The following is a 22,653-nucleotide window of genomic DNA, read 5'->3' as shown; positions in this document are numbered from 1 at the left end:
GTGTCTCTCAAAGCGTGGAACCAGAGGGAGGACGCTGAAGCGGCGTCGGGCAGGCAGAAGTCGAGGCAGGTAGCAGACAGACGGTCTGGGCAGGCAGCGAACAAGCGAAGACGAAGGGGCAGGCGGGGGTCAAGCAGAGGCGGCAGCTGCAAGAGCACACCTCTTTCTCCCTTATGCTCCTGCTTTCACATCCAGGCTCCATGGGGTAAAGACAGCATCAGCAGCCTCACTGCCAGGCCAGGCAGAGGAAGATAAAGTTGGTGTCCGGCCGGGCCCATATCAACAGGAAGAAGGGAACAACCTCCCACTGAGCCAGGAAGAGAAGAAGGAAGCAAGAGCAGCTTCCTCTCATACCCAATAAAGGAGAAATCAGCCAACTCCTGCCCAGACTGATGAGGAAAGATCAGTCCTCTGCGTGCTCTGTGATACACCTTCCGGGACATCGCGACACACTAGTGTGTCCCGACACACCTGTTGAGAACCACTGCTCTAAAGTGATGTTAGGGAAATAGTGTATGTGGTCCTTTACAAGTTTGGATTTTCTGATTGAGTGACCAAGGTGTGTAGCAGGAGTTATAAAACTGGGAACTTTCGGCGGGTTTTTGCCCTTTGCTTCCCGCCCTTCCTTATTGGGGGAAGGGTGGGCCCTCCAGTAGGGGGCCTCTGGCCATGGAGTGGCTTGAAGAGAGTTTCCTTCCTCCTCCTGAGGAACCAAGCGAGAGGTGAAAAGAAGGAGACGTCATTCCTCCCTCTGAGGAAGTGGGCCAGCGTCTCTTGAGTGCAGTGGTCCAGGGAACTTGCGTGGGGGGAAAGGTGGCGTGGAGGTTTATGTCCAGCAGATGAGCGAGTAAATCTTTCAAGCTAGGTCCCTTATGGATGGGAATTTTGTTATGGGTGTATACTGACAAAAGAGGCCCCATTCTTTAACCAGAGTTAGGATTCGAGGTGCGTCTAAAAGGAGTTAAGAGGTCCTGACTCACCCTGAGTTTAGTCCCTAGTAAAAGTAGTTATGTGGATACAGGAGATGAAGATAAAGGAATGAAATTAGTTAATATGTCCCCAGAATTTTGTGATTTCATTGTATAGTTCCAGTTGTGAAAGTCCATGATGCCTCTGCATCTATTCAGTTATCGACTAAGTAACCCTGCTTCACAGCCCCCGTAAACAGTTGCTAGCTGGCTCACCTAGAAAAATAAAGTTAACTGGACGTTTGAAACCTGCTGTCATTCATCTTTATTTAGCCAGCACTGGGGTGAGGTAAGGGATCATGGAGGGGAATTGAAGGGAGTCCTCCCTGTCCAGTCAAGTAGAAGAGAAAGTTGCTGGATACTCGGGCTGTCATCTGCATGACCATTTCCAAGAACCCACCAAACCACAGCTGGAAAGATGGACCCTGCTCTGCTGAAGTGCCGGCGCCTGTCAGCTGTTCTAGCTCTTATCTAGTTACTGCCTTCCAGGATGAATGGACCAATCCTAATTCACAATAAAATGCTGAACGCAGATTTTCTCCTTCTGTGTCACTGAGTTCTGAATAGGTAACTGTTCCTTTTTTTTGGTCAGGGAAGGGACCAATCCTTGTTTTTTGGGTTTTTTTTAACTTTAAGTGTAGTTTATTTGAACTGATCTTCACTCAAGTGTACATCCTCCCCATTACTGGCACCATAGATCTTACTCTTGGAGTATGTAAACCTTCTAGCAGGTACCAAAGACAGCTCGCTGGTTGTCAAAGGATTTGATGGCAGACAATACAAAGGCTTGTTGGGTTACATAAAGTTCACATACAAGCAATACTACCACTAATAGATCAGTATGGGCTCGCCTGGGCTGGGCAGCCTTCACAGAGGCAAATAACTTCCGGTAACAGTTATACAATATTTGGAATGACTTAAAATGTACAATCGGTCCTCAGATGCACTGCCATCATCTTCCCCATTCCAGTTTCATCCTGAGTCAAGCATCAAACAGGAAACTAAAGCCATGACAATTTTGTATTTGTTCTTTCTGCGCACTTACATTGATGAGGTGCAACTTTACAGTAGTCTGTTTTAGAAGCATTTGCAGTGGACAGTGGATGGTCTGGATTTATTGTACTCTTGCTTGCTGATCCACATTTGCTGGAAGGTGGACAGAGAGGCCAGGATGGAGCCACCAATCCAGAGTATTTGTGCTCTGGTGAGGCAATGATTTTGATTTTCATTGTGCTAGGTGCCAATGCTGTGATCTCCTTCTGCATCCTGGGTACACGGTGGTTCCACCAGACAGCACAGTGTTGGCATACAGTTCCTTACAGATATCAACATCGCACTTCATGATGGAGTGAATTCCATAGCTTTCCATACCAAGGAAGGGTGGCTGGAAGAGGGCCTCTTGGCACCTGAACCTCTCATTGCAAATGGTGATCACCTGACCATCAGGAAGCTCATAGCTCTTCTCCAGGGAGGATGAGGAGGCATCGGTGGCCATTTCCTGCTCAAAGTCCAAAGCAACATAGCACAGCTTCTCTTTGTTGTCATGCACAATTTCTCTCTTGGTCAGAATCTTGAAGAAGGTGTCTCTCAAGTGACAGCCAGTCAAGTCCAGATGCAAGATAGCATGGAACAGAGTGTAGTCCTCATAGGTGATTGTACCACACATAATGGTGGTACCACTAGTATTGTGATGAGTCCATCACGATGCCAGTGGTACGACCAGAGGTATACAATGTGAGAATAGCAACATACATGGCTGGAATGTTGAAGGTCTCAAACATGATCTGTGTCATATTTTCTCTATTGGCTTTGGGGTTCAGTGGAGCCTCTGTAAGGAGGACAGAGTGTTCCTCAGGAGTGACATGGAAATCATTGTAGAAGGTGTGATGCCAGATCTTCTCCATGTCGTCCCATCTGGTGACAATGCCATGCTCAATGAGGTATTTCAAGGTCAGGATACCTCTCTTGTTCTGAGCTTCATCACCAACTTAGCTGTCTTTCTGGCCTACACCAATCATCACACCCTGGTGTCTGGGGCGGCCAACAGTGGAAGGCAAGACAGCCCGAGGGGCATCATCTCCAGCAAACCCAGCCTTGCCCAGTCTAGCCATTTTCAACAACCTGCTCAGCAATGTCATCCTCCATGATTATCTTTAGTCAGGAACATTACATCCTGAGGGAGCCGCTGGTAGTTGTACAGCACTCGCTTAAGAGAGGAAGCCCTGTTCAGCACTCATTGATGGGAAAGGAACCAATCCCCATTCACAATAAAATGCTGAACACAGTTTTGCTCCTTCATGCAATAAGGGGTTTAGCACATCCAGAACTCAGTTCTGAACAGTGATGGGTCTGTTCACCCTGGAGTGCAATGAGTAACAAACTATAAATAAGCATTCATAACATAAATAAATGTGGAGATAAAATAAATGAATTAAAAAGCCAAACTGAGTACATACCCAGGTCTAAAAACAGTAATAATTAATAACAGCCACAACTAAAATGCACAAACTTCAAACGTTTTCCGTTGGAAAGGAAACAATAGAATTAGGGGTCACAATACAAAGCTCCAGGGGTTATCAGGAAATATTTCTTCATGGAGAAAGGTGATAGATGCCTGGAATGCCCTTCCAGAACAGGAGGTGAAGACATTCATTAATTCAAAAGGGCATGGGACAAACACCCCTAAAAGCTTAAAGAAAGGGTTGGTGTAACATTTCTGCATGGGGGTAACCTGCACAGAGCAGCAGCTACTACTCTTCAGAACACATGGGGTATCCTGCATGGGGTGGCAGTTACTACCATTAACATAATGCATGAGGGCAACCTGCATGGAGCGGCAGTTTTTATCCTTAACAGGACACATGTGGGTAACCTGCACGGAGCAACAGTTTCTACTTTTACCAGAACACATGGGGGGTAACCTGCATGGAGTGGCAGTTCCTACCTTTAACAGGACAAATGGAGGTAACCTGCAAGGAGTGGCAGTTACTACTATAAGCAAATTGCTGGACATGCTAGATGGACCATTTGGTATTTTTCTGCCATCATTGCTATGTTAGCAACTATACAGGCCGATGCAATATAGTGCACTCCGCAGAGCACACAGCTTTACACATGTTTGGATGCGCACTTTGGACGCGCGTCCAAAACCCTTCCTGCAATAAGGGGGTTAGCACATCCAAAACGCACGTCCAAACCAGCACGTAGCTAATAGCGCTCATCACGTGTAAATTCATGTTCATGAGGCTATTAGCTATTACTCCTGATGCAAAAAAAAAAAAAAAAAAAAAGTACACCCGATGCACACATTTTTTACTTTAAAAAATTAACACCCACCCCGGAGCAGGCATTAATTCTTGAGGAGCCCCAAAAGTAAACAGAAACGCAGAAAATACTGCTTTTCTGTACTTCCTCCAAATTAATCTTGTCTTGGAGGAACTGCAAAAAGGAGAACCAGCAAAAAAATAAAAAAATAATAATTGCTGGCAGCCAGGTTAGGAAAACGGACATTCAATTAATGAGCATCCATTTTCCTAACTCACTGACAGCCATCTCTCCTGGGTGCCCGATGCCGAGGAGGCGTTAGGGACGTAAAAGCTTCCCTAGCTTTTTACCGCAGCAGCCCATTTAAATATTAAATTTGGCACCCGGGAGAGGTGGATCGGCGCACGCAATCATGATCGCCCATTTAACACGCGCCAACATTGCATTGGCCTGATAATCTTTAAGTAAAAGCCTAAGAGAAAAACAATGATCTCACAGCTTTCTGTAAACCAATAGTGGGGACTTTGGCTTCTATGGAAGCCAATTCCATAGCTGAGAGCCATAGCAGATGATGGCAAAAAAAAAAGACTAACTTGGCCCATCCAATTTGCACAGTTGCAATTCTTTCTCTTTGGGAAGATGAGCAAAAATGTCAGCTTACACCTGAACTTGCAACTTCCCTTCCTATCACTATCCTTTCCATAAGCCCCATGCACCGGCCTCTATCATCTGCATGGGCAGGACATTTCAGGCCTTGACACCTTTCTCTATGATTCTTACTGCACCAATACTAGATCCAACAACCAGGTCCCCTTCCGTGTTTTATTACCATAGGTGGCTCGTGAATAAAATGAGAAGTTTGGAAATGAGCACCAAGGTGGTGGCATGGATTACAAACTGGTTGATGGATAGAAGACAGCGTGTGATGGTAAATGGAACCTGCTCTGAACAGAGAACGGTGTTAAGCGGAGTGCTGCAAGGATCGGTGTTGGGACCGGTGCTGTTCAATATCTGTGTGAGCGACATTGCGGAAGGGATGGATGATACTAAGATCTGCAACAGAGTGGACTCGCCGGAAGGAGTAGAGAGAATGAGATTCAATTTAAGGAAGCTTGAACGGTGGTTGAAGATATGGCAGCTGAGATTCAATGCCAAGAAGTGCAGAGTCATGCATCTGGGGTGTGGTAATCCAAAAGAGCTGTATGTGATGGGGGGTGAAGGGCTGTTGTGCATGGACCAAGAGAGGGACCTTGGGGTGATAGTGTCTAGCGATCTAAAGATGGTGAAGCAATGTGACAAGGCAATAGCTAAAGCCAGACGAATGCTGGGCTGCATAGAGAAAGGAATAACCAGTAAGAAAAAGGAGGTGATAATCCCCTTGTACAGGTCATTGGTGAGGCCTCACCTGGAGTATTGTGTTCAGTTCTGGAGATCGTATCTCAAAAGGGATAGAGACATGATGAATGCAGTCCAGAGAAGGGCAACAATAATGGTGGGGGGTCTGCATCAATTGACTTATGAGGAAAGATTGAAGGTCTTAAATATGTATTCCCTGGAGGAGAGGAGGTGCAGGTGAGATATGATACAGATCTTCAGATACCTGAAAGGTTTTAATGATGCACAATCGACAAACCTTTTTCGTTGGAAAGAAATCAATAGAACTAGGGATCGTATAATGAAACTCCAGGGAGGACACTGAGAACCAACGTCAGGAAATATTTCTTCATGGAGAGGGTGGTGGATGCCTGGAATGCCCTTCTGGAAGAGGTGGTGAACACAAAAACAGTGAAAGATTTCAAAGGGGCATGGGATAAGCACTGTGGATCCCTAAAGGCTGGAGGATGGGAATGAAGAAAAGAGAGCATGGGGGTAACTTGCTGGTGCGGCACTTACTACCCTTAACCAATAAGCCTGATAATTATGATGGAACTCCAACATTGCTCTCTGCCTCAACGGCAAGAGAAAATGGGAAATTGAACTCGGACAGTAACCAAGGAAGGGCCCCGACATTGGAGGTTTTAGGAAACTAAATATGGGGGTGACATGTATGCTACAAGGAAGATGCAAACATAAGCTTGTCTGGGCAGACTGGATGGACTGGTTGGTCCTTTTCTGCCATCATTGTCTATGTTCCTATGTTTTTATGTTTCTAATAATCTACACTGTTACTTAAACCAGGGAAGCCCTTGCTCAAAACATCCAGCCTTCCCATGCTCATGGAAATTTGGATTTCAACCACTCTCACCCTCCCTGTTTTGTTTTTTTAGAAGCCCAATGCAGTCTTGCTACCACAATGAGGGTTGTAATCACTGCTCCGCACAGGTTGCCCGTGGAAGCCTGAGGCAGTCAACTCCTCCTGGCATTTGATAGCAAGTGTCAGCAAATACAGTATTATGTCTCACCAACCAGAATTCTGGTTTTGCTGCTATATCTAGAATCGGACACAGAGTTAAATGTACATACAGTGAGAGTGAGTGACGACTTTTATATGTGAAAAACTGTACTATCTTAGAAGCAACAGAAGAGCAGGGTTGGAAACATTTCCAGCCAGGTCAAATCTTTCCAGAACATTTCCGGTCCTAGTTTCTTACCCCTTGCAGCTATGGAATTGCAGTTCTGGTTTCTATAAGACGTGCACTGGGGTAAAAGCAGGACTGGAGGAGAAATACTGGGGGCCATCTGAGTACACTGCGTGTTGTTGCTGGGCACATTGGTAACTGCACGGCAGTTTCATGGGCTCACGGGTCCGTTCATGGCTTCCTGCATCTGAGGTGCTTTTTTTTTTTTTTCTGGCAAAACGGTAGCAAAAGACTCTTTTTATTTTACATTCCTGACAAAGGCTCAGGAGAACGAGAGAGAATACTTGATGTCAAACAGTGTTTAAAATATCCTGTTTGCATCATACTGCCTATTAATTGTCACCAACCACTGAGGGACTGATTGATCACAGCAAGAGCTCCGCAAAAAAGATAATTCCTCACAGCCATCTAAAATTCATGATCTCCCCAGTTGTCCCGTCATACCACTGCAGTGGTAGGCTGCACTGCCATGAAGACTCCCATTCAAAGGCTAAGTTCTTCTGGAAGGCAAGATTTGTTTTTGTCTGTATGAAATACATTTGTGTAACTAATATACCTCCCTTGCTCCGGGCTACAGAGCAGCTTGTGCAAGCCAGAAGCTCCTAGATGTTTGTTGTAAATTAGTTCTTAATGCCTTTAATTCGTTGAGAGGCTGTTAGGCCTGAAGAATGTGCTCTGAAATCCTGATTCCTGATTATCGTCCTGATTCATAAAAGCTTTCGCGCCACCATTTATGCTCGGTTTGCTATGGAAATTTCCCCAAGAATGATGTCAACATTTTCCTGGTAAGGTTTAGACTCCAGACTGAATGAGAGCAATTCTCAGTAGCCGCCCCCCCCCCCCCACCCCCCATTGATGCCAAGTACACTGGTAGGCTTGTACCCCCAGATCGTCTAGCCAGTTTTCAATGGGAAACAGCACATGGTGTAATCTACATGGGGTTTAAGAATTGGGACATGTATTTCAACCAGGGCAGTGCTTGTAATGTGCACTGGGGAATAGGTTTCTTCATAGGAGATCAATGAGGATGTTCCAGCCATTGGAAGCTCTAAAGATGGAGGGACAGGGAGTCCAATCCCTAAGGCGTAGGTTAGTAGGCTACAACTATAAATGGCGACTCAGTGAGTCACTGGAGAGAGTTCTGAACATGGAGAAGAGTCAGCCTCCTGGAGGCATCTGGGTAAAGGCAGCTTAAAGGGCTGTGTTCTGCCTTGGTCTCCACTGGCTCTACGGGAGAGGAGTGTTCTTGCCTGTAAGCGGCAAAGAGCTAACCCGGAAGGATCCACCCATCGACAACAGGGAGAGCATTTGTTCTGGTTGAGCCTGCCATCTGTGATTAACTTAGAGAATCCTTCTCTTGGTTCTCAAACACTCTCTTGGTGGTCTGAAGAGTTGGAGGCCTCAGGGGAGAATTCCAAGAGATTCCAGTGTCCTAAGTAATACTTAAGCTGCATGAGGAAATGATCTGACTTAGGGTGAGTTTTGGAACTTAAACAACTGTTTTCCTGGCTTTTGTTTTTTTAACTTTTGTATCTGGACTGTGTTTATTTTCGTACCTGCTGAAATTCTAATTTGGATCACAACACTTTTGATGTGGACTGTTTATTGTTTGGAGAGTAATCCCCTTTAGGGTCCTGTGGGTCCCATCACAGAATCCGTATGTCTCCAACTCTGGAATGAGTGGGACACTGCTCAGCAGCACTTGGAAGTGTGGGGCTACAGCCTCGTTAAGGGGGTGGGGGGGAGCAATGCACTTGTGATACCACTAATTTGTACAGTCTTGACTAAAACAATAATTGCAAAAGAAAAGTGTAAAAGGATTCCAAGGAAATAAAGAATGTTGGTTCTCGCATTGTAATACGACAAAGGAAAGTGTGTTACAGGGGACTGAAGCAGACAGACATATTTGGGCATCAGGATAAGGAAGGTTGCCACCTCACCCAGGTCAACCCGAACAGGCTGATCTGATCCCAGTTTAGACCCACTGCATGCATGGAGTTGTAGTTCACGGTTGCTCTAAAACACACAGGACTACATTTCCATGCATGCAGCGGGACAAACCAAGTTGCTCTGGATGAGGAGTCAATCCTAGATCAGGAAGGACGTGTTTCCACGGCTACCCTTTTCTTTCTTTCCCCGCCTCCTTCCTCTGAGTTAGCACATAGAGACAATGCTAGGCATATAGACCAAGGTTGTTCTCAAATGAACATCTTTCAGTGGAACCAACTGTGTAATTATGAGGTTTACATTTTGAGTTAATACAAGGCTATGAAGGTAGAAATATAAATGTAAAGTTGGCAGATATCTTTCCATAGCTTTATATAAAGCAGTAGAGTTCCTGGTGGGAACTTCTCGACTGCTTGAAACTTTAATCCAATTCCAATCTGCACTAAATTAACATCCAAAAATAGTTTCTTCTCATTAGGTTGACTGCTAAACCCATGACAATTATTTCCCAAGGGGATTTTATTTCCAAAATCATAATGTAACAGCTAAGAGCAAAGCCTCTATTCGTAGGCCCGGTTATCTGACCATGGAAACAACCAAGGATGGAGGGGAGCTTGTTAAAATAAATCAAATGTCTTTCCGGTGTTGCTGCTACAACGTACTCTACTTTAGTACATCAGCATCTTCTCAGAGTTTACTGGTGCGGTAGGAACTTTTTCACCAGAATCAGTATTTTGCAGAATTTTCCAACAGCATTTGAAGGGACAATAAGTCATTTATTTTTGTAGCTACAAAAAAAGAAGTTACATTATGTGAACCTATTCTTATTGACAAGTGAATTTCTCTTGCATTAATTCACTTTATGAAAGCAACCCTTTGGTAAGGCCAAAAATATTTTCTCATTACAATCTCATCTACAATATATGACGGGTTTTATGGCTTCTCTAAAACGAGATTGAATTTCCATTCTACCCTCTAATGTGTAATATCGGTCCACACGATCTGCAGTTAGTTTGATGTCAGTGATTAATGTAGAAATGCAGACGTGGTGTAGCCCCCTTCCTCATGATCCTTTGTCAAAGATTTAAAGTTTATGGATTCTGTATGATTGCCTGCATCATTTATAGACCTTTTCTGCTTGGGGAGACAGGAAATGAGTCCACTAGAAATGATTCCAAGTCAAAATAATTCCTTGTTTAGAATTTACTCAACCTTCTGAGTTACGGAGCAGAATGTGAAGGGGAAGACGGAGATCAACAGTGATCCACTGGGGTCCAAGGCACTGCACCAGGAAAAAGAAGTGACCAGATTAGGCAGGCCTTATCTGCTGTCAGATTCTGTGTTTCACTGTTAATGACCTAAGAACTTACAAGGCATATTTGTCATCATAAATTATATTTATTACTAATTAATTCTGAGACCCTTGAATATCAGAGATCTCACACGTGCATGTGTACAGCTCTGAGATCTAGCTTATTGATGGCCTTTGCTAACTGGGCATCTTAGCTACACAGTAACATAGTAGATGACAGCAGAGAAAGACCGGTTGGCCTATTCAGTCTGCCCTGTTGTTCCTGTCCACACTGCCCAGGATATATCTCAGCTGCTAGCCACAGACTGCTTGTAAGGTCCCACTCCTTATCCAGGACGGTTTTTGTTGTACTACTCCACCTTTGTCGGCAGTCGAGCATTCAAGATCCTCTATTTAGTTCACCTCTCCTTTCCCATATCTAACCACAAGACTTTCAAATAATCTATTTTTATGATGTCATATATGGTTAGTTAAATAATTTTAATATTCTACAGCAATCTTAATCCAGGAAGTAACATAGATGTTGCAGGGTATGGCCCTATTGTGATGAAACAATATTACATTTATTATTATACTGGGGGATGACAATAATGACTGATATGGCATAGTCATAGCAGGATTTTTATTTTTCCACTAGGGTGAAGTTGACAAAGAGGATATTTAGATGCTGGAGATTTTTGTAATTTCCTTCCAAAAATGATGTTCTCTGGGAGATGGACAGCATTAGGATACTCGGATGCAAGGGATTCAACCTCACAATCAACTTTGCTTCTGGGATTCTAAGGTAATGTAAGAGTGAGTATCAAATCAATAAGGTAGAGGAGCTGGACAGACAATTCCTAGCAACTGTAGCAGCTTCTGCTCTCCAAATTATTGCTCACAACATGAGCAAAGTCGGCACATGTAACCGTAAACAGGATGGAGACTATAACATTTGATAGGATCTGGCACCTGAGTGAGCCTAGCGCCAGACTCTCGGGAAGGGTTCGGTAGGCATGTGAGTCAAACTGCTGGTGTAGTGAATCTGGGCTAGGAGGGTGTGCAGGTGTCCTTGGCTGGACAGGGCTCTCAGAAGTACATTTTCATAGGGGGGTGACACGTGTAAAAATAGCATGTACATGCATCGGTAGCATGTACTCATGGATATGCTACTTTACAAATGTCGAGAATATGGGCATATTTTCCATGTCGTGTGTAGATTTTTATCAGCAGGAAAAAAAACAAGGGAGGGCTAGGGCCATTCCAGGGTGGGGTTTGGAATTGAGCACGGCAATTGAAATTTTATAAGAGTTAAATCTATATACATTAATGAATTGATTTTGTCTACTTTTCCACCTGCTAATTGACAGGTGCAATTGATATTGGACTTGTCTTCCATCTACATCACCACAAAGTCTTGAGCACAGTACTGCTGTGGATCATGGAGATTCCAGTTGAGCAAAACATGATAACTGGGACCACCAGCTCAATTAATGGCTTTGGTCCCAACCGGAATATAAATAAGTCCTTTCTCCGAGTCTGAATATGCATATCCTTTTCGTACAGGTGCTGTGTTTGAACTATTTGACATTTAATTGTGTGCACTGTGCTGCTTTTAACTGTTTAGCAGCACATATATATATATATTTGAAATGGTTAAGTTGTTCACTTGTTTGCCAAGTGCTGAGTCTTATATAAGATATGATGTGCTGGTCAAAGTACAGTAAACCCGAACACAGTGCCTTAAAATCTCCTCCAGTGTTGGCCATCTATTTCCCCTGTTCAACGAGGGGGGGGGGTTTTGGTTTAATGAATCTGCTGTCAGGAACCGAACACAGAGACTCATGTGCAGTACAATTCAGAGTTTACGCTCCCTTATGGATTTCTAAGACACAGACAATAAATCATAAGCTACCAAATCAAAAATAACGCTGGAAGTGCTTTAACTTTGTGAGGTTTTCAGTAGTACTGACTGGAAACTTTATTTGGAAAGGCGAAAACCCACAGAAATACAATCTTGGAGCTGTCAGTCAACTAAGGGATGTGTTATTAGCTATCTGGACTCTTATTACCTAGCAATTTATACACTGGACTCCTTTCATTGACTTTCTGGGAGGCCAATACAGAGCACGTTAGTGATTTCATTAAACTTCTCACCATCAAAGCAAACCCCACCATGATTTCAAATTGTTTTCTTGTTAAATATCGGAATCACTGCTGCTTACTATTCACAAACCCATCCACTAGTATGTCTAGAAATCGGACATAAACGCAAAGCATTTCATCAATTAATGGCTAAAGCCTTTTCTCCTATAGACAGGCTTTTTAATACCAAACTAATTGCTATTGTGGCAAAAATAATTTTGTACTGCACGGATGCTCTTTCATGTAGGTTTTGCAGTAGGGAAATATAGAGTTAACCATGCAGTAACAGAGGCAATGCATGGTCCTGGAGGCTGACGAATGAAAGCTGCAACATGATTGGCCAACAAGGCTATGTTTGCAATGTGTCTGGGGCCACGGCAACTATCTGTTTCCATGACGGCTGAATTATATGTGACGGACCCTACGGTTATGTCACCATTAAGAACATAAGAACATAAGAAATTGCCATGCCGGGTCAGACCAAGGGTCCATCAAGCCCAGCATCCTGTTTCCAACAGAGGCCAAACCTGGCAATTACCCAGACACTAAGAAGGTGAGACTTTAGTTCAGCTAGAGAGAGTGCAGGCTAGTTGTGAGGTGGAAGTTACCATTTAAATGCAGCCCCTCGGTTTGAGGGGTCTAGAACGGCTGTCTCCCTGAAAGCCTATATAGCAGTTCTCCCCAGAGAGCTCAGGAGGCAGTCCCTTATGGTTTGCTCAAAGTTAGGAGACAGAGAGGAGTTGTGCTTGAATTGTTTCAGAGGAGCCAGGCAAACCCTGCTTGGTGGTCCTGACCAGGGTCGGGCCCGGTTTCCTTAACCAGCCCACTCCCCTCTGGGTCTATGCTTTGGGTTTTAAGTGGTAGAAGCCTCGTGAGAACCTGTACGTCACCTGGGCTCAGGGCAGGGGGAACCCTATGTCTGGGGCTGTGCAGGTTAGAGAAGACCCTGGCCCTGCAAACGCTCCATGAGGAAAGGAGGTGTCAATGACCTGCTGCAAGAAGGAACTCTGGTATTAAATTCAGTTGGGGAGAGAAGACTTTGAGTTCAAGATCCAGGAGGAAGTTTTTGGCTGCCCCTTCCTTCCTGTTTGAAGCTAAGATTGCTGCTTCCTTCAAGGGGATTCTTCCCATCCGGGATCCAGAAAGAAGAAATAAAGGGTAAGATCCTGAAGATTTGCTAACCATGCAGATAATGGTGCAAAATGTTTGTAGCGGTGCCTCCTGCTTTATGAGCAATAGCATTCTGTCTCAGCATGGACAGAGTTTGGTAAGAGGCGAGTGTGGAGAGAGCCATGGGACCTCCCAAGGGTGCAGGGTTGGGGGATGAGGGCAACACACAGTAATTGTTTGCACAGAGCATCAAAAAAAACCTAGCACTGGCCCTGGTTATGCCCCTGGACCACCCCAACTTATCTGACTAAATTCTAGCTGCCTAACGTATTAGCCAGCTAAAGGCTAAATGGCTTTTGAATATGGACCTCGTTGAGACTTTCTCCCATGACCCATAGACCTCATTAATATATCTTGGGACACCTGCACCAGAAGTCGGTGAAAGTAGCTCATAAATGGGATGAGCCCAAAATACATGTCACACCCAGGAAAATGTTCAAAGTGCTACCGGTGGGCAAAAAGCATCTTACCTATGTTGATCAGCCAACTGGAAATTACCTTCCCTCGCTCTTGCTAAATGTTCATGTGATCTTACACAATGAGCAAAGCTTTATCTGCTGAGAGAGGATGAATTTTAGCCAGATTGAAAGCTGCACTGAGAGGTTCCCAGGGGCATATTTAGGTCAGGAGAAGAAAAGCAAACGTGTGTAGATGACATTTCCAAATCTCCTCCAGCCAATAATCTGCTCTCAGAAAAGGCAGGAATGCCTTTGGTGAGCCTGAAAGCAAAAGTACATACACATTTTCACTTTTTGAAAAGCTCACAAGTAAAAAGCATGCCCAGACATTGTCCCAATGTGGACACTTTGAAAACTGGCACCAGTCACATTATTTTTGGTTCTTGTGGAATCTGCAGTATTTTTACTGATGAAGGAAACGACCATCACATCTCTAACTGGGATCCCTTTGAAGCAGGAAGCACTTCACTTTCTTAAAATGAAAAGGACCCAGACAGCCATGTGTCCCAGCTCACAGCACACCTGTCTGGTTCTCCATGAGTCCTGTCCATGTGTCCCAAGACCCAATCCAGCAGACCCAGGGGAGCAGAAGATGCATCAACACCTCTAATGCATCTAGTAGAGGGAATTCCTAGTGCATGTCATGCTAAGGCCTTCATGTGCACGCTATGCAGGGAGGTCTTCATGTGAACACTGCAGGGGTTTCTAGAAGAGGTTAATGTGAGCATGCAAAAATGCACGTGTCCACACATGTTAATGAGGGAGCATCAAATGTAAATGAGGGGGGTTACCAAACTGGCACTAATTAGCATGGTATGCTCACCCTGCATGCTATTTAGAAAAAATTCATAAAATTGATACTATTTGATATCTACTGCAACTTTCTGAGGGGAAGCTAAATAGCTTGATCATGCTGAGCATGCTCAATTCCCCTTTTCTCTTGACTCTTCTTCTGGCTTTCAAGGAGAATACAATGAAGAATACCTCTTGAAAGCCAGTAAGTTGCTTGTCAGTGCAGAGGGAAGAAGTAAGAAGTCTTCTACACTCCAAGAGAGGAGGTCAGTAGAGGGCAAAGAGCTTCTGAAGAGGAAACACCACAGCCCAAGTAATGCTCAGCCTTCAAATGTCTGCCAAGGAGGTAGAGAGCATAGAGGAAGAGGAGGAGGAATGTGCAGCCTTGAGATAGATCCAGCTTCTAATTCTTCTGCTATCTCTCTAAATTTAGTTGAAAAAAAAAGTAATGTCTATCCCAAGTGTTGCAGAAGGCATGAGATAAGCACAGAGACTCCTTAGTTGCAAAAAACATGAAATGATAGCAAAAGAATGAGCAACTGGGTCTCTCTGACAGACTGCACTTTCCTCCTCCTCCTCCTCTGTCGGCGTAAGAAAGTCTGTAAATGACAACTTCTTTGTAGGGGTGGGGGGGGGCCAAGACCTACTCTCCGGCTAGGAACAAAAACAAGGGGCATCCTATGCAAGGGGGGGTTCCACCCAAGAGCAAGTGAATAGCCAGTGCCCTTCCCTCCAGTCCTTCCTCTAGCCCACATCCAATGTGAAAAGGATTCACAGGGCACCAGCAACACGGGGAGACATGGAGAAGGCGGAGACCAATGATGAAGGAGATACTTTTGAGTGCTTACAAAATAAATCCACCTTTCTTTACCCAAAGCAAAGGAATTTCTGACTGTCATAGAATGTGAGTCCTTTGAGCTGTGGCAAGGTTGGCACTGTCCGTCTGGTGAATCAGCTATAGGCCCCCACTGAAAGGAGGCAGACATGCTAACACTAGGACAAGGGCTGGGCATCACCTGGACCTGCCTCTTCTCCTGCAGGATATGTGCCCTTGGGTTCTGAGGCCAGCAGGACTTAGGAAAGGGTCTCGTGGAGAGTGGCGGTGGAGTCAGTAATCAGGCCAATGTCAGGAACAGGAGATGGGCAGGCAAGGTGGGATCCAGGCAGTGGTCAGGATAGGCGAAGAATGGGCAGAGTTGGTAGCCGTGCTGAGGTTAAGGCACAGTCAAGGGGGGGGGCAAAGGGGACAGAGACAGAGAGACAAGGCAAATAGGGAGACGAGGCAGGGCAAGGCAAGGACTAGAACATGACACAGAGCACAGCAAGATAAGGCAAGGCAAGAACTGGAACAAGGCAGACAGGAGCAGGACTGGGGCAAGGCAGGCAGGATCAGGATGAAAGATCACCACACCCTGCAGGCAGCTAGGCATGGCAGGAGGACCTGGTTCTCAGGCACTGGATGGTTGTGCTGAGCTTCCTTTTATACTAGAGCAGGGATGACATCATCAGTCAGTGCCCATAGGAAGTGTTAGCTGCCTGGTCTATAAAAGGGCTTCAGGGAGTGCAGTCAGTTCTAAATCAGACTCTAGGATGCAGCACGCTGCAGGAAGCTCTGCCAGAAGTGCTTGGAGTTAAGGAGCATTACAGATAGGATAGCAAAGGTCTTTGCGATCGTTGACATTGTTAGTGTAGCCCGTTCAGAGGCTTGAGGATTAAGAGCAGTCTGAGCCTTAGATGCATTTTTGCCAATCTACCCAGTGCCAAACGAAGATCATCTTCTTCCAGAATAACATTCAGGTCAACAGATCATTTGGCAGAAAGAGGATCCAAGCTTCATTTACCCAGCATATTTCTATATAATGTAGAAAGTATTCCAATACTCAAAATGGGGTGAATAAAATCTGTTTCAAAGTTACCTGCTGAAAAACACTCTTTCCTTTTAATATTGAGTCAATATAGTGATACAACTGTAAATATCCACAGAAGTCTTTATTTCTCAAGCTATATTTATCTCTTAATTCCTGAAATGTCAAAACTCCATGTCTTGTCTCTACTAAGACTTGACCAATCTTCTTTAGGCCACATACTTCCCATCAACGAAATACCACTTAATCTAATCCTGGTTGAAAAGCTGCATTTCCTCTAATTGGCAAAAGCACCAACACTCTCATAGGTAAACCATACTTAGTCTTCACCCACTTCCAAGCTTTAAGAATAGGTATAATTATTTCATCATTATCGTTATAGGGGTAATTCTGAAGTCTTTACATGAAGGATGAATCATGTTGTTATCTACCTCAATATCTGTCACCATATTCAGTCCCCCTAACCAATCTTTTACCACCCTAAACAAACATGCAGTATTGTACATTCGTAAATTGGGGAGTTTTAAACCACCATCCCAAAGACTCAACTGGAGCTGAGAAATCCTCATACGAGGCTTTCTTCAGCTCCACATAAAATCTGAGGAGAGTTTTGAGATCTGCAAAACCCACAAAGGTAGCATTTGTAACACATAGAGCCATTTGGGCAAGATAATAATTTTCACTAACTGGATCCTTCCATACCAAGAAATTGGAAAATGACGCCAGCTAATAAAACCTTTTTGTCATAGCCAACAGAGGAGTCAAGTTTGCATGATACTATTGAGAGATATCACTGGGAATACAAATACCTATCTATGTTAAGTCCTCCTCTGCCCATGCAAAAGAAAATCCCTGTTCCCTCTAGTCCTCAACCTCATTGTTATATCCAACAACAATGAGTTTCCTTGGTTAAACCGCAACCCCGACAAGGAAGCAAAAACCTGCAATTTATTTAATAATTTTGCTAATGAGTACATTGGGTTAGAACACACCACCAAAAGGTCATCTGCAAATAATGCAGTCTTCACTTCCTTTGAGCCACAAAGAATCCCTGCAATACGCCAGCAAACGCCTAGCCAATGGCTCCATACTGAGACTAAATAAAAATGGTGAGGGGGCATCCCGGCCTACTAGTACCTCGTTCAAGAGAAAAGAAATCTGAAGTTAAGACATTAACAATCATCGCAGACAAAGGATTTTTATATGAGACATAACATTTCCACAAATTGACCATGAAAACCATAAAAATGTAACACTTCAAATAGATAATCCCAAGCAAGATGATCATAAGCTTTTTCTATATCAAAACTTACTAATAATGATATATCATTTTTCTGTTGTCCATTTATTAAACTGGCTAAAATTCTTCACACCTTCATAGCTGCCATTCTTCCAGGTACAAAATCCACCTGTTCTGGGGATATTAATTTTAACATCAATGTCCCCAGCCTATTTGCCAGCACTTTAGCATAAATGTTAACATCAGTATTCAAAAGCAATAGTGGCCTATATGAGGCAGGATTTTCCAAATCATGCCCTTTTTTTGGAATAACTGTGATAAAAGCCTCTTGCATTGTTCGAGGCATCATATCCATTTGCAACATCTTCTGAGATAAACACTCTAAAGGTGCAACCTGAAAACAGAATTTTGAAAAACTTGGTCATAAAGCCATCATAGCCAGGTTTTGAATACTTTTTAAAAATGTAATTATTGAATGATGTTCTGTTTGTCAGCTGTTTTGAAATACTTATTCTTTTTATTAGTATAGTTTTACTATTATGTGTGATTTGTTATAATTCTAGATTTTATTGTTTTATGAGGAATGATGGTGTTTTTGTTTTTCCATTGTTGCACTGCATACAGATTCTGGCTTCTTGTGGTTTCCAGTTCAGTTTTGCCTGCACGTTTCTGTTTTTACTTTATGTTCACTTTATTGTGTATTTGGTGAGGTCCATACATGTGCTGAGGTGAGGTATTCTGCTGGCACGTAGTTTCTGTGTAAAAATCTATAGCGGCTTGGCTTGTTCTGTTTCCCTAATATGAGGTGTATTGGTGTTTTAGGGCCTGGTATAATATTTGCAGTGTTACTTTTCTTCGATAGGGTTGTTACTGTTTGAATACTGGCATTTAGTGCTATTTTGATATGAGAGGTTTACTATTTTGTAATTGTAATTCAGTTTATTCATAGCTTTCTGAGGGCCCATATCAAACACACTTTACAATAGGCTTAATACCATGTGGGTTCCAAGTGTCTTTTTTTTTACAAAATAATGTTGCTGTAATAATTTTACCTCAGAAGACTATGAATTTTCTTTTTCATGTAAAATCTGTTATTATAAATGTACAATTTTTAATTGTGCGTGGTGAGGACTGGGAAGCAGGGGTGGGGGGGGCAGAAGGCTGTAACGTTTGCCTAGGCTGCGTAATACCCTTGTACCGATCTGAAGAGAACCTGCTACACACACAGACCCTCACCATTCACCCATCTCCCACTTCTCCAGGGGGGCAAATGCCGTAAGGTTCCTGGGAGTGTTGCAGGGGTTGCCTAGATATTTTATCACTGGCACGCCCCTCGAAACTCGGAATCCTGCTTTCCCCTCTTCCGCTGCGTTTCAAATCGCCGAAGGGGCCAAAACTCCAAGGGGTACCCCCCCTCAATGATCTGAGCCGTGTCGGGGGATGGAGGTGGGGATGCCATCTCATCCCTCGCCTCAGGCAGCAGATTGCTCCGCACTGCCCCATCCCTGACCATCTCCTCTCTCACACCCCGTTCTTTGAAGATCCTCACTGACACAGGAGACAGAGGATTCTGAACATTCATTTTTGTGTCGGCTTTCTGCTCCCCCTTTTGACCTGCTCTCCCGGCGCGCGTATTAGTTCTCCCTCCTCCTTTCCCCAGAATTGACAAGCGATCTCTTCTCCGAGCTGCAGTCTCCTTGAAAAGCCGCCAGTAATAAGCAAGAGGAACGAGGCCCGAGTATGCTCGAAGTTTCGTGCTCTCCTGCTATTTAGCACGCCCTCAGTTAAGGAGCTTGCTCACGCTATTGTGGCAATGTATTTTCCGGTGTCTCTGCACGACAATAGCCTGAGCATGCTATTTCAGACTTTGTTTTTGTTTTTTTTTTACTGTGAGCATGCTAAATCTTTTTGCATGGCTTAAGTAGGTTTTTTAGTGAGTCTGTGTTTAAAATTAGGTTTATGTGAATTATATGATGTAGGATACTACCTCTAGAGCAGGCCCTATAACATCTGGGTATATTTGAAGCTTGAAGATTCGTATCTGCCTGGTTTAATCAGCTTTCCATCTTTCTGAAAAGTAGATAACATGAGTACGAATTTTAATGGGGGAAAAAATTCTGACAAGTGTAAAGTATTCTGGAGGGAAATGTTTGAATAGTACTACATGCTTGCGGAAGCTGGGATATCTTGAGGCTTTAGCAATCACTCTAGTAGAGTAGCAGCAGTGACTATGGCCATACCGGAAGGGTTAAATACTAGTCCCTTGATGGCTCTGTGTATCATTCACTGGTTCTGGTGACAGATATAGAGAAATGTGGAGGGGTTGTTTTTAATTATTTTTTTTTTTCTTTTAAGGAACAAAGGCCTAAGAAAGTAAACAGAGAAAAAGGTCAGTTGTGCCTGCATTCTGACGCCCAGCCAGGGCAGTACATGCTGTATTAATGAGAAACTGGAAGCCGCTGTGAATGTGACAACATTAAGAAATGTGACCGTGCCTCTTGCTTTCCCACCAATGCTGAGCTATTAGACGTTCGTATCCAGTTTATACCCTTTGGTAGAGCTGTTAAAAGGCAGAAACCTTTGAAATGAACTGACACCTGCTAGCAAGCTTTTAAACTGAAGGTGAACCCACCTTCCCCTTCCGCCACCGGCTAGTTTGTTCCAAAGCTGTAGCACATCCGCATCAGAAAGTGTTCGCTCAGTGGCCAGCGGTGCCTCGTCTAATAAGCCTGGGCTGTCACACCACATACAGCTGATTGCTCCGTTCATCAGCCCGGTGAACGAACGCTGCCGCTTGACTGTTCTTTTTTTTTTTTTTTTATTTTAAATTGTATTCCGCCTTGCATGAATTTTTATTATAGGAGGCACATAAATATTTTAAACAAATAAATATATAAAAAGAATGAAACAAACATGGGAGGATAAACGTAGTACATTTAAAGTCGCTCTTATCAATCCACTCGATGAGTTATTGGCAGCCATTGACTCTAGGTATAAGAAAAGACTTGTGTCAAATGGCAAGGCTGTGGTCATTCCAATCATCAAGGGAATGCAGTAATATTAAATCAGTCCCACACTTCAGATTTCATACAACTATGAAATCTGAAGTGTGGGACTGATTTATAGGGCATTCCCTTGATGATTGGACTGAATATTGTGCTTGTGGATTTCTCAAGGCTTTGGTCATTACCATCACCACGCGTCAGACTACAGACTTGCAGGCCAATTCATAGTGATATTAAGTCGGAGGTCCCAAAAATAAAAAAAACTTAAAAAAAAAAAAGAAATCTGTCCGCAGGTTGGAAAACGGACATTCAGTTTTGCCGGCGTCCATTTTCCGAATCCATGGCTGTCAGCGGGTTTGAAAACCGACGCCGGTACAATTAAGCGTCGGTCGTCGGATCCACTGACAGCCACTGCTTCCGCTAATAAGGAGGCGATAGGGACGCGGCTATTGTCCCTAGCGCCTCCTTATTAGGGCAGGCCCTAATTTAGAGAATCGCGTGCCCAGGAGCACCGGCTCTCCCGCACTTTATATTGAATCGGCCTGTTGGTCTTTGGTGGTATTGGTGGCATGATGACTGCTGAAAAAAACACAAAGGCTTCCTGAGTGACACTCAAAGACCAGTGACTGTTCAATTCGTTTCAAACTGAATTCGGAGTAGTTTGGGGAAGTCGATGAACGGAATCTTTGTCGTTGCAGGCTATTGTGCCCGACTCGCTGTCAGTGTACTGCTCCGCACGCAGACTGATGGATGCCACCTGTCAGGCCGTGGGAGTTGTACCTTCAGCAGTAAGGGCTGTGAGAACACGATCATTTTTTAACAATAGTTCTGGCACAAAACACAATTTAAAAAAACAAAAAACCTTCACTTGCCAGACAATAACAGTGGAAAGGGAGAGGGAAAAATGCAGGGAGAAAAAGATTTTAGAATAAGCCTTCTAAAAATAGAAGGACATCACCAAATTTCACCAATAAATTCGACAATAATCCTTTTTTGGGTCTTTTTTTTATTTCTGAACAACACTCCTGCTAAGGTTATGCTGTGCCTCATGAAGATAGCTTACATTTTGTCACTTATAGGTTCATTGTGGTTAAAGGTAGGGTGATATTCTGGGCCTGGCTAGCCTCCTTCCGACTCTATTCAGCTGTACAACTTGTCTTCCCTCAACATTTCTTCCTTCAACCATGTAATCCCTCTTCTCCCTGTCCACTTCTGCACATAGTTGAAGCTTCTCTTGCTCGCCTACAACTGCATCCACCCTGCAACTCCTCATTACCTAAGCTTCTCTTCTGTTTCCCTTCATCTTTCCTCGTGTACTCCATTCATCATGGAGGTCACTCTTACCTATGCCCTTCTCCTCTGCTACTAACTCCCAGCTCCGTGTTTTCTACCTTGCTGTGTCGTATGCATAAAATGGACAGCCTGGGTCAGTGCCTAATGCTCCCTCTCTGGCCAGACAAATCCAATTTAAAAGCTCATCTTTCTGAAGCTTCTTTTAAATCCTCAACAGTAAATACATGTCCTATAGGCTCTTATTTGTCATGTACGTTTGCCTTGATGAGATTGCAAGCTCCAGAAGCAGGGACTGCCTGCACAGCTCAGTGTATGTTTAGTAGTTGCTGTAGACATGATAAATAGTAGGTTTATTACCTTGCAAGTTATTCCCAACTTGTCTCAAACACACTCACTGTCCTTTATGAGAGGAAGACAGTGACTCTTCCAAGATTGACATATTATGGGCCTTTTATTTGTGACTGCGATTCCTTTGACTGAAGCTCTCTGCAGAACCCAGTACAAAAGTGCCCTAGAAAGGGCTGACAGCTGCCACTACTGCAGTGGCTTACGCTCCCTTCTTGTGAGGCTATGATCGTTTCATGTCATCTATCAGTAGTTTCATGATATACTGCTGTTCTGTGTTCGGCGGGCCGT

At 43.9% G+C, this 22,653-nt stretch overlaps 1 pseudogene; it reads right to left on the bottom strand.

The window, feature by feature from the left end:
• Positions 1–2,045: 2,045 nt before the first annotated feature.
• On the bottom strand, positions 2,046–3,113 carry LOC115099171 (annotated as a pseudogene).
• Between the last annotated feature and the right edge of the window lie 19,540 nt (positions 3,114–22,653).

This window comes from Rhinatrema bivittatum, chromosome 9, assembly GCF_901001135.1.
Source record: "Rhinatrema bivittatum chromosome 9, aRhiBiv1.1, whole genome shotgun sequence".
NCBI lineage: Eukaryota > Metazoa > Chordata > Amphibia > Gymnophiona > Rhinatrematidae > Rhinatrema > Rhinatrema bivittatum.
The sequence above is the reverse complement of the archived record's forward strand: the minus strand, read 5'-3'. Positions and strand labels throughout refer to the sequence as shown.